The sequence below is a fragment of the Lissotriton vulgaris genome, chromosome 5 (assembly GCF_964263255.1).
Source record: "Lissotriton vulgaris chromosome 5, aLisVul1.2, whole genome shotgun sequence".
Taxonomy (NCBI): Eukaryota; Metazoa; Chordata; class Amphibia; order Caudata; family Salamandridae; genus Lissotriton; species Lissotriton vulgaris.
Window position 1 is genome coordinate 1,123,665,852 of NC_141693.1, and position 14,567 is coordinate 1,123,680,418.

General features: G+C 50.7%; 2 pseudogenes; both read right to left on the bottom strand.

Annotated features, from left to right (window-relative positions):
- Positions 1–8,650: 8,650 nt before the first annotated feature.
- Positions 8,651–12,077, bottom strand: LOC147712076 (28S ribosomal RNA; annotated as a pseudogene).
- Positions 12,078–12,401: 324 nt separating this feature from the next.
- Positions 12,402–12,528, bottom strand: LOC147712077 (5.8S ribosomal RNA; annotated as a pseudogene; the record flags this gene model as incomplete).
- Positions 12,529–14,567: the final 2,039 nt, after the last annotated feature.

Consider the following 14,567-nt stretch of genomic DNA (forward strand, 5'->3'; position numbering starts at 1 on the left):
TTCTACACTGTTAACTTTAGTGTAGTAGTAGTCACTCACATCCTGGGTTTGAGTCACTTCTGGGATAAGAGATGTAGAGCACAGTTTCGTAACAGCACTACCCACTGCGAGAACCACCAGTGTAGATCCATCCATTCTGTAACATTTAGACAGAGAGATGCCTTCACTTGAAACAGAAGAAACTTGAAGGACTGTGGAACTCAGTCCAGGATTTCTCTCCCACTGCCTTCCCTGTGTATCCAAATATTATATGTCTGTTGGGAATTGTCCTTTTGCTCATAGGTGTTCAGGGACAGAAGTGGCCCATTTCTACAACTCTGAAAAATGACAAATAACACCAGTGGCTACCAACCACACATTCGTCAGGGAAATAACAGAAGCTCATGGGGCAGTAACCCGCACATGGCATGTGGATTACTGGTGCCTTGATCTCCACAAGGATTCTTCCCTCACTTCTGGTTTCCATCTCGTCCTCTCCCTCCAACTTTTCTACTGGAGCTCTCTGAAAATGAAGTTGGACTACCTTTCCCCTTGGTGTCAATTGAAAGAGAAGTAGGACTATATCTATCTATCTGGTCTCTGGAGAGTCATAGAGGTGGAGATAGGACTTCTTCAGCAACTTTAACTCTTCTGTTTTAATCATTTAAGTCCTTAGTTTATGGAGAAATGTGGTCTGTTTCTGACCCATCAGCCACTTGTTTACATATAAGGTACAATGGGGCAGATTTACAAGCCCCTTGCGCCTCATTTACGCCGCCGTTGCGTCACTTTTGTGACACAGCGGCGGCGCAAATCCTGCGCCATGGTCCGGCTTACTTACAACGTGACACATCTAGGAGATGCGTCACGTTGTAAAGCCCTGCTCCACATGTAGGCGTTCCTGTGCAGGGGGGGCGTTCCGGCGCAGGTACGCCTCCCAAAAGTGGCTGAGTGAAATCTACAAGATTTCACTCAGTCACTTTTGGGCCCATGCTGCGTCCAAACCCTGCGCCTGCTTGAAGCAGGCGTAAGGATTGACGCAGCATTAACAAAATAGGCCCCCCTCAGAGCATTGCTGGAGCTGCGTCGCACTTGCAACGCAACTCCAGCAATGCGCCACTTTTACCGCACAGATGCGTCACGGTGGCGGAGCTGTGGCGCACAATAACTGTCGCATCCCTGCTGATATGCAGGGATGCGCCAGTTATTGTAAATATGCCCCAATCTCTCTAGGCTTTCTTGTGAAACTACCCTTGCATGTTGGAATTAATCAGTCTTTGCTGCCACCTGCTATTTTTGCACGGATATTGGTAGGACTTTATAATTATGCTCACCCCCTGCTCAATGGTTGTATACACAGTTGTTGGAAATTGGGTTACTGGTTGATGGGAGTAAAACCCTACTGAAGCAGCATCCACAATTTCTGTCAGGGTGAAGTCACATGCAAACCCCAAATTGACCTGTGATCAACCCTCTGATAGCTTAGTACAAAGCAGTCAGGCTTAACTTAGGGGCAATGTGTAAATTATTTATGCAGCTCTTCAAACAGTAATAAAGTGAAAACACATCACAAGAAAAATCCCTCACCAAATTAAAACAATGGAAATCCAATCAATAGAACCAGAGATATGCAATTTTAAAGAATAAAGTGAAAAGAGAGTCTAATAGCACAAAGCGCAAAATATGGTTATCTGGTAGAGCCAGAACGGGACAAAGTCACAAGTTCAGGCTGACAACGATTGAGCGGGAACCAACCTTTACAACGCAACTTTTACACCGCACTACCATTACAATGAAACTTTTACAACGCAACATCCATTACAACGCATGCATTTACAACGCAACCATTACAACGCATGACACTACAACGCACACCACTACAATGCATGCCATTACAAACGCAGTCATTACAACGCATACTATTACAACGCATAGCATTACAACACATAGTACCCTTACACTATACAACACTTACCCTACTGTTGCACCTCCTGGAGTTAGAATAGTCATTTTTACCCCTACACTATCCAACACTTACTCTACTGTTGCACCCCCTGGAGTTAGAATAGTAATTTTAACCCCTACACTATCCAACACTTACCCTACTGTTGCACCCCCTGGAGTTAGAATAGTAATTTTAACCCCTACACTATCCAACACTTACCTTACATGTAATATAATGTTATGCGTTGTAATGGTATGCGTTGTAAAGGTAGTATGCGTTGTAGTGGAATGCGTTGTAAGGGTAGCTTCAAAGAATTCGTTGCAATGGCATGCGTTGTAATGGTATTCATTGTAATGGATGTTGCGGTGTAAAAATTGCGTTGTAAAGGTAGGCGTTGTAAAAGTATGCGTTGTAACGTCATACATCCCGATTGAGCACAGGCTAGATATAGGGACCATGTTAAGCCCAGTGAAGAAGAGAACCTTAAATCCTGGTTGCGGAGTGTTGGTAGAGGACTGGGATGCCACTACTTGGAGGGCCAGATTCACGGCAAGAAGAGTCCAGGGGCTCGGGTCGAGATGGTTGGAGCCTTTTCTTTCCTTGAGGCTCTGACCATGAGGCCAGCTGTTAGAAATTGGGTGTCTGGTTGGCAGAGGTACGCACCGCATCCAAGCAGGGCCACAATTCTAGTCAGGGTAAGACAGATACAGACCTTAAATTGACTTGTGCTCCCCCTCTGGTAGCTTGTCACAGAGCAGGTAGGCTCAACTTAAGGAATGTGTAAAGTAATTCGGCAACACTTCAAACAGTAACATAGTGAAAGCACAAATAAAAGACTCCAGACCAGTTTAAAGAAATAGATTATGATTTTATTAAAAGACAATGACCAAAACTACAAAATTCCAGTTGGTACAAGTCAAGATATGGTTTTTTAAATAATAAAAGTGAAAATAGCACTTAAAAGCAATAAGCGCCTATAAGTTATCTGGTTGCTCTGGGCAGGGACAAAGTCAAGAGCTCAGTATGACCATGATCGAGCATGGGCCCGATACAGGACCAATGCAGGGCCTGCTGAGCAAAAGTTCCTTAATCCTGGTCGCGACACAAAATCCAGGTGGCAGCTAAGCAATGTGTCACTGTCGAGCCCGCACCCGAGGAAATGCATTAATTTTCTCAATGCAACGATGTTGTTGCTCTGGTTCTGAAGTTGAAGCGCTGGTTCCGAGGTGCATTGGTTCCAAGTGCGATGTGCCATGTTTCTCCATGCTGTCGAGGGGATGCGTCAATCATCTCTGCTGCAGTAACAGGGAGAGGTGGTTCCAATACATTGGTTTCGATGCGATGCGCTGGTTCCATGTGCGATGCACTGGTCCTGTTCCTACAACAGCGGCACTGTGTTGATTCTACCTCGAGCAACAGAAAATGTGTTGGTTCCACTGGAGCAAGCACCTGGATCCACTTTCAGTGAACCAGGCACAGGAGTTAAAGACTTTGATGTCCCTGAGTCTTTGAAGAACAGGAGGATAGTCAGCTAGCCCTTGGAGTCACTCTGAATCAAGTGATGAAGGTTTAGTCAGAGACAGCAGCAGGCAACAGGGCACCACAGTTATGCAGCAGTATTCCAGAGCAGATCCCGCAGAGTGGCAGTCCTTAGCACAACAGTTCTTGGCAATTTGGTTTCAGGTCCAGAAGTGTACTCAGTTCGTAGGGTCAGAGGTCCAGTACTTATACTCAGTTGTGCTTGTGAAGTGGGGGTACTTCAAAAAAGGGTCTTTGAAGTGTGCAACAGTCATTCCTGCCCTGATTCCATACTCACTACAAGGGGGTATGCAGCCCTTTGTGTGTGGGCAGAGCACAGGCCATTCAGGTGTAAGTGTAAGGGTGTGCCCAGCTCCACCCTCGCTTCTTCCCAGGAAGATGCACAAAGTCACACCCAGCCTTCCTTTGTGTGGGACTGGCTAGTGGGAATACACAATGTTAACTGTCACCCAGCCCAACCAGTAATCAGAGACAGGCAGCAGACACCAAATGGCTAAGAGCATGAAAATGGACAACTTTCCAAAAGTAAAACACACAAGATGATGGATGGAATGTTGCACAATGGCAAAACATTCACCCACAGTCACAGATCTGGGTTTAATCCATCGTTATTTTGCTCACTGAGCCACCTCAGTTCAGACATAGCCATATGCAAATCAGTCTTGACCCTGTGCCTCATGGGAACAGTCTAGACCGAACTGCCAAGCCATGTCTTCCCTGGACTGGAATCAAGCATCCTAGGACCGGTTTCTGGCTATCAGCCGTCTTCAGCCAGGATAGCTTGACTCCAGTGGCATAGTGAGCACGGGACCCACGTCTGGGCATACCCCTCCCACATTGGGTAAACAGCAAAACACACAAGATGACAGACGGAATGCTGCACAGTGGCAAAACATTCACCCCCAGTCAGAGATCTGGGTTTAATCCATCGTTATTTAGCTCACTGAGCCACCCCAGTTCAGACATGGCCATAGGCATATCAGTCTTGACCCTGTGCCTCATGGGAACAGTCCAGACCGAACTGCCAAGCCATGTCTTCCCTGGACCGGAATCACGCATCCTAGGACCAGTTTCTGGGTATCAGCCGTCTTCAGCCAGGATAGCTTGACTCCAGTGGCATAGTGAGCACGGGACCCACGTCTGGGCATACCCTTCCCACATAGGGTGAACAGCAAAACACACAGGATAATGGACAGAATGTTGCACAATGGCAAAACATTCACCCCAGTCACAGATCTGGTTTAATCCATCGTTATTTTGCTCACTGAGCAACCCCAGTTCAGACATGACCATATGCAAATCAGTCTTGACCCTGTGCCTCATGGGAACAGTCCAGACCGAACTGCCAGGCCATGTCTTACCTGGACCGTAATCAAGCATCCTAGGACCGGTTTCTGGCTATCAGCCGTCTTCAGCCAGGATAGCTTGACTCCAGTGGCATAGTGAGCATGGGACCCGCGTCTGGGCATACCCTTCCCACATAGGGTGAACAGCAAAACACACAGGATTATTGGTTGGAATGTTGCACAATGGCAAAACATTCACCCCAGTCACAGATCTGGGTTTAATCTATCATTATTTTGCAAATCAGTCTTGACCCTGTGCCTCATGGGAAAGGTTCAGACCGAACTGCCAAGCCATGTCTTCCCTGGAAAGTGGCATTTTCAGAATGATATGTTATGTTATGTTAAACCATCTTATATAGCGCAACAGCTGCCGCGTCCCGGCGCTGCGAGCAGCAAGACACAAGTAGAGAGACCTAAGCCGGGGGGAAGAGATATGTTTTGATCGCCTTACGAAATATCAAATAGTTGTCCAAGCAGCGGATCTGGGAAGGGAGGGAGTTTCAAAGTTTAGCCGCCAGGCTACGGAACAACCGTCCGCCAGCACGTACACGTTTCACCTGAGGAACGGTGACCATGCATTGCCCCATAGAGTGCAGGGGGCGCCGAGGGGTATAAGGCACTAACAGATTGGCCACGATCCCCGGGAAGGCAGACTTCAGAATGTTAAAGGCCAGACAGAGGGCCTTGAACTCAATGAGCTTGGCCATAGGTAGCCAGTGTAGTGGACGAATGGCGCCAGTTGTAAGGCAGCGTCTCGGGAGCCCAAGCAGGGCTCTGGCAGCCGCATTTTGGACTCTCTGCAGTCGTGTGATCTCAGCCTTACTAGCCCCCATATAGAGAGAGCTGGCATAGTCCAGCCTTGACAGGATAGCCGCTTGTTCAATCGTTTGTCGAGCGGATGGGTCAAAATACCCCAGCAGGGGTGTGATCCTGAAAACTAAGGGTGGAATCCATCCACACCCCCAGATTTTATACCTCCAACTTAGGGGTGGGTGAGCTCCTAATACTAACCGGCCACCAGTGCTCACTCTAGAGCTTGGGGTCTCTCCCTACCAATAACACCTCGGATTTATTGGTGTTGAGCTGGAGGCAGTTGGCGGTCATCCACTCTGCAACTGCTGTCAAACCGTTCTTAAACTTGGGAGCATCATGTGTAGTGTCGTCGGGGAGGGCCACCACCAACTGCGTGTCATCAGCATAGGAGACAATGGAAAAATCCCATTCCCGGGCCATTGCAGCCAAAGTAGGGTAAAACTAACCTGTCTCACGACGGTCTAAACCCAGCTAATTAGATGACGAGGCATTTGGCTATTCTGTACCACCTTGCGGTGGCTCATTCTGGGTTATTATGCTGCCCATCAGAATCAATTCGGTTTTGCTTCCAACATTGCAACATTCTTTCGCTCCGGAGTACAGCCACACTGAACGCTGTCCTCACTGGAACTGGGATCATGTATAGGTCGGGGATAGTACAACCTGCAGTACTATTACAACAATTTAAAATTGTCTATGAACAGTCCTGAGAAATTAAAGTATGATTAGCAGGACATCAATAATCAATGTGTGATAACTATGTGTATGAGATTAATTGACATATTCTTCAATCAAGACATTTCATTAAGTATGATGTACACAACTATATCTAAATTGTTATAAGCACACATTTATATAATATACACATCTACAAATTACACCTCTAACTAGAAAATGCACATCTATAAAATTGTAAAAATTCACATCTATAAAATTCACATCTATGCTAAATCTTGTGTCAACTATAAACCTATATGTTAAAACATTATGCATTGTAAGGTGACATGTGTGCTGCAAGAAAGTGTACATCTCAGTATAAGCTTATTCTGCCCCCTCAGTGATAATCCTGGACATTTTCTTTTTGTCTTTTTGAAACATTGCCTGGTATTCTTTATAGCTGCCCTTTGCTTTGGCATAATTTTTCTTGTGCGTCCAATTAAGCCTTCTGTTTTCTTGTCTTTTTTTGTTATCTTGTTCCCTACTGAGGCATTCTGGTGCTCATCTTGAGCAGAGTTCATAGACTCATTATTGAGTTCTCTTGCTGGTTCATTTGTTGGTACACTTGCTGGTGTAGGACTTATATAATTGGTGTTTTCTGCGATATAAGTCACTACCTCATCCATCAGATCCATAGCAGCATCGTGTTGCTCTATGTTTTGGGTGTACTTCTCGATTTCCGCGATTCTGTCTTCCAGCTCATCAAAGTTCTTGATATTTTGCGCACGTTTGTGATTGATAAAGTCTCTGCGCTTTTCTGTTATTACTTCCACTGTAACCTCTGGTTCATCGCAAGAGTCATTTTCAGAAACATTTGATGCTTGCAGTACATCTTTTGCATTTTCTTTGCTTTTATCTCTTCTATCTCTTCTTTTTTCTGCAATTTGTTTTCTGTTTTTATTGTCAAAATGTGGAACCATCAACGCATTAATATTCCGCTTATTTTCGTATACTTTTTCCAATTCTGCTAGTAGCAGCATTTCTTCCTGTGACCATAATTTTGACGGTTTGCTGCTTGCTAGAGCTGCTAGTCTAGCCTCATTTTGCGCTCTTGGATGCGCATGCCGAGCATGTTGAGAAACACCAATTTTTGTTCCAAATCTGAGGTCACAGAAGCTGCATAGGAATGGCAGCTCTCCTTTTTGAGGTCTCCCTTTACGTTTGGCATAGTGGCATGCAATATTGTGGTATTCGGCTTCATTGTCACATTTTGAACAGTACGTTTTAAGATAGAAGCCTTTGTGCTTGTTGGAGACATGTTTTCTCAGTTCTTTAAAAGTTCTCATTATGTCTCCACACAAGTCACATTTATATTTCTCATTTGGGTACTTCCAATAAGTGACTTTTTTTGTGTAGTCACTTTTATTTGTTACTACCTCTTTGCTGACCTCGTACACATCGGGTAGATTTTCAAAGTTTGCTGTACCAATGTCATTCTTGGCTGAGGAGGCCACAAACTCGATGGATTTGCTGAGGTCTATTGTTGTGTCTTCTTCTGCTACGGAGGGTGAACTAGGGCCTATATCGTGATCTGAATCATTGTTGCTTGTTGCATTGTTTGAAGCGGGTGCTGGTTTGTCAAATTCGGTGAGGAGGTTAATGATTTCTGGGAAATACAGTACCTCTTTACGCCATCTTAACGGGGTTTTTATTCTCCAGGAACTACCCCATCTGGAATTGGGTTAATTTGCTTCGCCATTTCTCACTATCACGCTCGTTGCCATGATAGAACCTTGTTTGGCCTGTCTCTATATGCTTCTCTACACAGAGTCTAGCACTTCAGAGGCAGTTACCGGCGGGACCACTGGGAGGTAAAGGCCAATGCAACTCAGAATAGGTTAAGAGAGTCATAGTTACTCCCCCCTAAGAGAGTCATAGTTAGTCCCGCCGTTTATCCACGCTTCATTGAATTTCTTCACTTTGACATTCAGAGCACTGGGCAGAAATCACATTGCGACAAAACCCGCCTCGGGCCTTCGCGATGCTTTGTTTTAATTAAACAGTCGGATTCCCCAGGTCCGCACCAGTTCTAAGTCAGCTGCTAGGCGCCGGCCAAGACAGAACGCCGTCCCCGCGTCCCCAGGGAGTGGGCACAGTGAGAGGCGACCACCGCAGCTGGGGCGGTCCACAGGAAGGGCCCGGCTTGCGTCCAGAGTCACCGCTGCCCTGGAAGGAGGCGCCTCGTCCAGCTCCGGCGCGCACCCAGCCCCGCTTCGCGCCCCAGCCCGACCGACCCAGCCCTTAGAGACAATCCTTATCCCGAAGTTACGGATCTGACTTGCAGGCTTCCCTTATCTAAAATGTTCCAACATGCCAGAGGCTGTTCACCTTGGAGACCTGCTGCAGATATAGGTACGGCCCGGCGTGAGATTTACACCATCTCCACCGGATTTTCAAGGACCAGCGAGAGCTCAACGGACACCGCCAGAACCGCGCCGCTTTCCAAAGCTCGGGCCCCTCTCTCGGGGCGAACCCATTCCAGGGCGCCCTGCCCTTCACAAAGAAAAGAGAACTCTCCCCGGGGCTCCCGCCAGCTTCTCCGGGATCGTTTGCCTTACCGCACTGGACGCTGCGAGGGTGCCCGTCTCCGCCACTCCGGATTTGGGGATCTGAACCCGACTCCCTTTCGATCTGCCAAGGGCAACGGAGGCCATTGCCCATCCCTTCCGAAGGGTGCTCACCCATCTCTTAGGACCGACTGGCCAATGTTCAACCGCCGTTCACATGGAACCCTTCTCCACTTCGGCCTTCAAAAGTTCTCGTTTGAATATTTGCTACTACCACCAAGATCAGCACCTGCGGCGGCTCTACCCGGGCTTCCGTGCTCACCGCAGCCGCTCTCCTACTCATCGCAGCTTAGCCCCTGCAGCTCTCAGTGCTGGCGACGGCCGGGTATGGCTCCAGCGCCATCCATTTTCAGGGCTAGTTGATTCGGCAGGTGAGTTGTTACACACTCCTTAGCGGATTCCGACTTCCATGGCCACCATCCTGCTGTCTATATCAACCAAAACCTTTTCTGGGGACTGATGAGCGTCGGCATCGGGCGCCATAACCCAGCGCCAGTTCTGCTTACGAAAAGTGGCCCAATAGGCACTCGCATTCCATGCCCAGCTCCACGCCAGCGAGCCGGGCTTCTTACCCATTTAAAGTTTGAGAATAGGTTGAGATTGTTTCGGCCCCAAGACCTCTAACCATTCGCTTTACCAGATAAAACTGCGGGCTTTGAGCACCAGCTATCCTGAGGGAAACTTCGGAGGGAACCAGCTACTAGATGGTTTGATTAGTCTTTCCCCCCCTATACCCAGGTCGGACGACCGATTTGCACGTCAGGACCGCTACGGACCTCCACCAGAGTTTCCTCTGGCTTCGCCCTGCCCAGGCATAGTTTACCATATTTCGGGTCCTATCACGCACGCTAATGCTCCACCTCCCCAACAGAAGAAAACAAGAAGGGTTTTGGCTTGAGCGCAGTAAGGCTACGCCAATACTATAGTAAACAAACAGAATGCCAGTACTGCACATTTGATCAATAATTCAGATAATTGAGTTGTATTTACTCAATTGCAAAGACCACTCTTTCAGTCCAGATTCTATCAAATCATATTTAATTTTTTTAAATTTTTCTTTCTTTCTTTTTTTGTGTAAAAGAAAAGGATATCCAGTATACGGTATCCCTGCACCCAACACTTAAATATGAGCCAAACATCAAACACATATCTTCAGCATAGCGTCTAAAGGACAGATTGCCACGGGCTTAACTGAGTACTGAATACTTCCACCCTTTTTGGTTTGCTTCAGAAAATATCTTCAGCACACGAATTCCTTTCCCCCTTAAAAAACAGCACAATAGTCTGCGGACTAGAAAGACCGGAAGAGATCAAGTTTAGAAAACATCCAAGTGAGTACCATAAATGTTTTTCTCTCATAACGGAACGTTCCATTCGATCGTGAATATTCATGAACCCTTTCTCTCAACTTCAATATTCTAGTACAACAACCCCACCCCCGCCCTTTTGGGACAAACGAACATCAAGAGAAGCACAGGTATGAGCCGAGTGAGTGCTAGACTGAATGTTAAGTAGAGAGTTGCTCAGGTGTTTGACTGACAGTATGTTTTAATTTATTTTTTCCAGATTATGTCCACATGGTCCTGAAAAGAATCCCACTATTCTAAGGGATTCGAAACACGTCGACCTCCCTCACCTATAAATTTAGACCAATCTTGAGTCATTACAGTCTAAATGTTAAATTGTTGATGGTCTAATTTTTGATTGAAGCAAACTTTGTTTTTTTCCATTAAGTGGATTTGGTTTTACCTGCTCCCATAAATAGGACTAGCGCAGGGCCACCACACACTCTCCTAACTTTCCCCTTCCCCTTTTCACTATTCCATTTTGTCTGGTGTCTTTTTTATGTGTGTTAATTCAATGTATTGTCTCTAGTTTATCCAATGTATTTTGTCCTTTGAATTTTTCCCCCCACAACCTCTTTTCCAACACTACCCTCATCACTAATAACCTGGTTCCTCCGGAGATATGATGAGAATTATGCTAGACTAAGTAGGAGCTATTTAAACTTTGTTTTGTCTTCTACGTAAAAAACCTGAAAAAAAATGTTTACACAAAAAAAGAAAGAAAGAAAAATCAAAATAAATTAAATATGATTTGATAGAATCTGGACTGAAAGAGTGGTCTTTGAAATTGAGTAACTACAACTCAATTATCTGAATTATTGATCAAATGCGCATTCTGTTTGTTTACCACGTCCCCAACAGAGCGGGCAAGACGGGCTGGTGGTGCGCCCGCCGCTAGAAGTGCGGCGGGATCCCACCTCAGCCAGCATGCACCGGTCCTCACCTTTATTGCGCCACAGGGTTCCGCTCAGCCCTCCGACTCGCGCACGTGTTAGACTCCTTGTTCCGTGTTTCAAGACGGGTCGGGTGGGTAACCGACATCGCGGCAGACCCCTGGCGCCTGGTGTGGGCCTCCCAGCCCGGCGGCACAACGAGGTCGGGGCGCACTGAGAGCAGTCTGCCCCAGTCGACAGTCGTGCAGGGGGCCCTGCCCCCCCTTCAACTGCCCTGGCGCGCCCCAAGGGGTGGCTGGGGACGGGTGCCCGGGGGAGGGCGAAGAGGCGGTCAAATCTCCCTCGATCCCGCGGACACAGTGAAGCTGCTGCAAGGGGGGCTGTAACACCCTCCACTGGAGGGCCACCTGCCACCCCGAAGCCTTCCCAGCTGACCCGGAGCCGCTCATGCTCCGCCGCGGAGGAAATAGGCCCCGGTCCCGCGGAGGGCATCCGGAACTCCCGGGCCACCGACCTTCCGCCGTGTTGAATCCTCTGGGCGGACTTCATCGACCCCACCCGTTTCATGTCCTCTCTTCAAGGTTCTTTTCAACTTTCCCTTACGGTACTTGTTGGCTATCGGTCTCGCGCCCTTATTTAGCATTAGATGGAGTTTACCACCCGCTTTGGGCTGCATTCCCAAGCAACCCGACTCCGAGAAGACCCGATCCCGGCACCGGGGGCAGCTACCGGCCTAACACCGTCCGCGGTGTGAGCCTCGATCAAAAGGACTTGGGCCCCCTGAGCGACGCCGGTCTTCTGTACACCACATTTCCGCGCCCGCCGCCGAGCGGGGATTCAGCGCTGGGCTCTTCCCTCTTCACTCGCCGTTACTGAGGGAATCCTGCTTAGTTTCTTTTCCTCCGCTTAGTAATATGCTTAAATTCAGCTGGTCGTCACGTCTGATCTGAGGTCGTAGTCGGAAGAATGACGCTGGAGCGTCAAAGGGGGTTTCCGGGGAAGGCCGGAGCAGGGGAGGCCTGGTGTCCCAGCAGCATGGCCCTCTTTCCTGGGGTTGCATCCGGATGGGGTTCACCCTCCCCGAGAAGCCGTCCGCAGAGGTGGGCACCCGAGGCGCGTGCGCGCGGGCAGATGCTGGGATACCACAGAGAGCCACGTGCGGCACGTAGCCAGGTGCCTTGGGATGGGTCCCTGGATGGACCGGTCACCGGCCCCAGCCACGTCCCGGGGAAGCCCCGGGGCGATTGATGATCGAGCGACCCTCAGACAGGCGTAGCCCTGGGAGGAACCCGGGGGCCGCAAGGTGCATTCGAAGTGTCGATGATTAATGTGTTCTGTATTTCACACTAATTCTCACAGCCGAGTGATCCACCGCCAAAAGTCACAGGCAACTTTTGCAAAAATGTTCGCCCACCTGTGGGAGCAGGAGATGCAGGAGGAAGGCGATGCCGTCCATTCGCCACCTGCATGGCGAGACGGCCCAGGCGCCCCATTCAAGGCTTTCCCTCTGGGAGTCAGACTGCACCGTTGGGAGAAAAAAATATTGCCAGGCGCTCGGCCTGGGAGTACCCCTCACCCACCCATGGGCGAGGAAGGGGGCTCCCGGTAAGATGGGAGCAGGCAGCCCAGCAGCCATCGGTCCCTCCGGGGTAACCGGGAGGGACTGCGCGAGTCTTAAAACCCCTCGGCCCGGCAGCACGGGACCAGGCCAAACCGGGTACCTGGCAACGAGGGAGGATCGCTCCACCTGCACCTCAGCTGTCCATCACCGGGCGGCTCTGCCCACCCCACCCTTCGCCCAGGTCGGAGGTGCAGGAAGAGCCAGGCGGCTCTTCATCCCGCACACCACCCACCGAGAGGAGCTGGGGTCCCCTCGCAGGCACTCGGCCCCTTCTTTTCCAGGCCGCCCTGCCGCACGAGAAGGGCCGCTCCTCGGTCGCCCGGGCCCTGTTCGGGCCGGGGCGCGGGAGAGGGAGGGCCCAGCCGGCGCCAGGGCCTTTTGAGGGAGGGATGCCAGTCCGGGGATGCACTGCCATTCGGTTAACCCCCCACCCCACGGTGGGAGGTCTGTCCTGGGTGAAGTTGGGTTCCGTCTTGGAAAGGGACAGAAGACGGGGAGTCCTGCGTCCCCTGTCCCTTTCCCACGCCCGGTTCCTCACGCATCGGTCAGGCCCTCCCTGGGGGGGGAAGAGGCCCGCTGAAGTCCCGGTCCTAAACCCGAGCGCCCCATGAGGCTGCGGACCGCTCTGCAGCCGGGGAGCGCCAGGGCAGAATCGGGCCCTGTGCCTAGGGTGCATGCTTGCAGGAGGTGGCAGAGGGCTTTGGGCTGGCACCGTCGGTCGCTCGGGTCGCTTCGCTGTTAATGATCCTTCCGCAGGTTCACCTACGGAAACCTTGTTACGACTTTTACTTCCTCTAGATAGTCAAGTTTGATCGTTTTCTCAGCGCTCCGCCAGGGCTGTTGCCAACCCCGGCGGGGCCGATCCGAGGACCTACCTAAACCATCCAATCGGTAATAGCGACAGGCGGTGTGTACAAAGGGCAGGGACTTAATCAACGTGATCGCAGGCTGGGGGATGGGGCCCAGGGCTGGAGCACCTGACCCGCGGCCCGTCCGGGCCCCTGGACCCAGCCGGGGCTTCCAGGCCCAGGGGCGCATGGGACGCCTCCCCAGGCCATCTGGACCCCATCCGACACCCTGCCGCACGGCAGGACCCAGGATGGAGTCCAAGGTGGGGAGGCCACCCTCCCCGGGCCCCTCGACCCAGCTCATCAGGGGGAGTCTCCCCGGGCCCACCCGACCCAATCCAGGGCATCCTGCCACCCAGCAGGCCCAGGGACGGACCCAGGGCTGGGGCAGCATCCTGGCCTGTCCAACTGCCGGCTGAGGACTGCTAGGCCGAGAGGGGTCCCAGAGTACCTTGTCCCTATTAATCTGGAGGAAGGCTACCCCTCTTTCTGGAAACCTGTGCGCACCGCGAGGCTCCGGGGACCCTAGGCTCGAACGTGCCTGACCTCCTGGAGCCCTGGCTGGGATCCGGGAGGCGAATGGCACCTCATCGGGACCTCCAGGGAAGCCCAGCCATCTGGTCCCCCCATAGGAAAGCATACGGGCGTGAATAGAGGTCCGAGGGGAAAGGTGCGACCAGATGGCCGGGACCGAAAGGACTCCCATCTGCCCATCCCGAGGCCTTCGCAGTAGGGCTCCCGCCTGCCCACGCAGGGCTCGGGGGTTCGGAGAGACCCCGGCTGCTGGGCCTCAGGTGCAGGTGGGGCTGCTGGAGCTCTCGGGTCCAGACACCTGGGGGATGACTGCCCGGGACCCATGGAGCCCGTCCTGGACACTTTGATACGCCGCGGGCCGGAGGAGGGAGCCCCGGATGCCTAGGCAGGTTTTGCCCGGTCACAGCCCATCTGGTCCC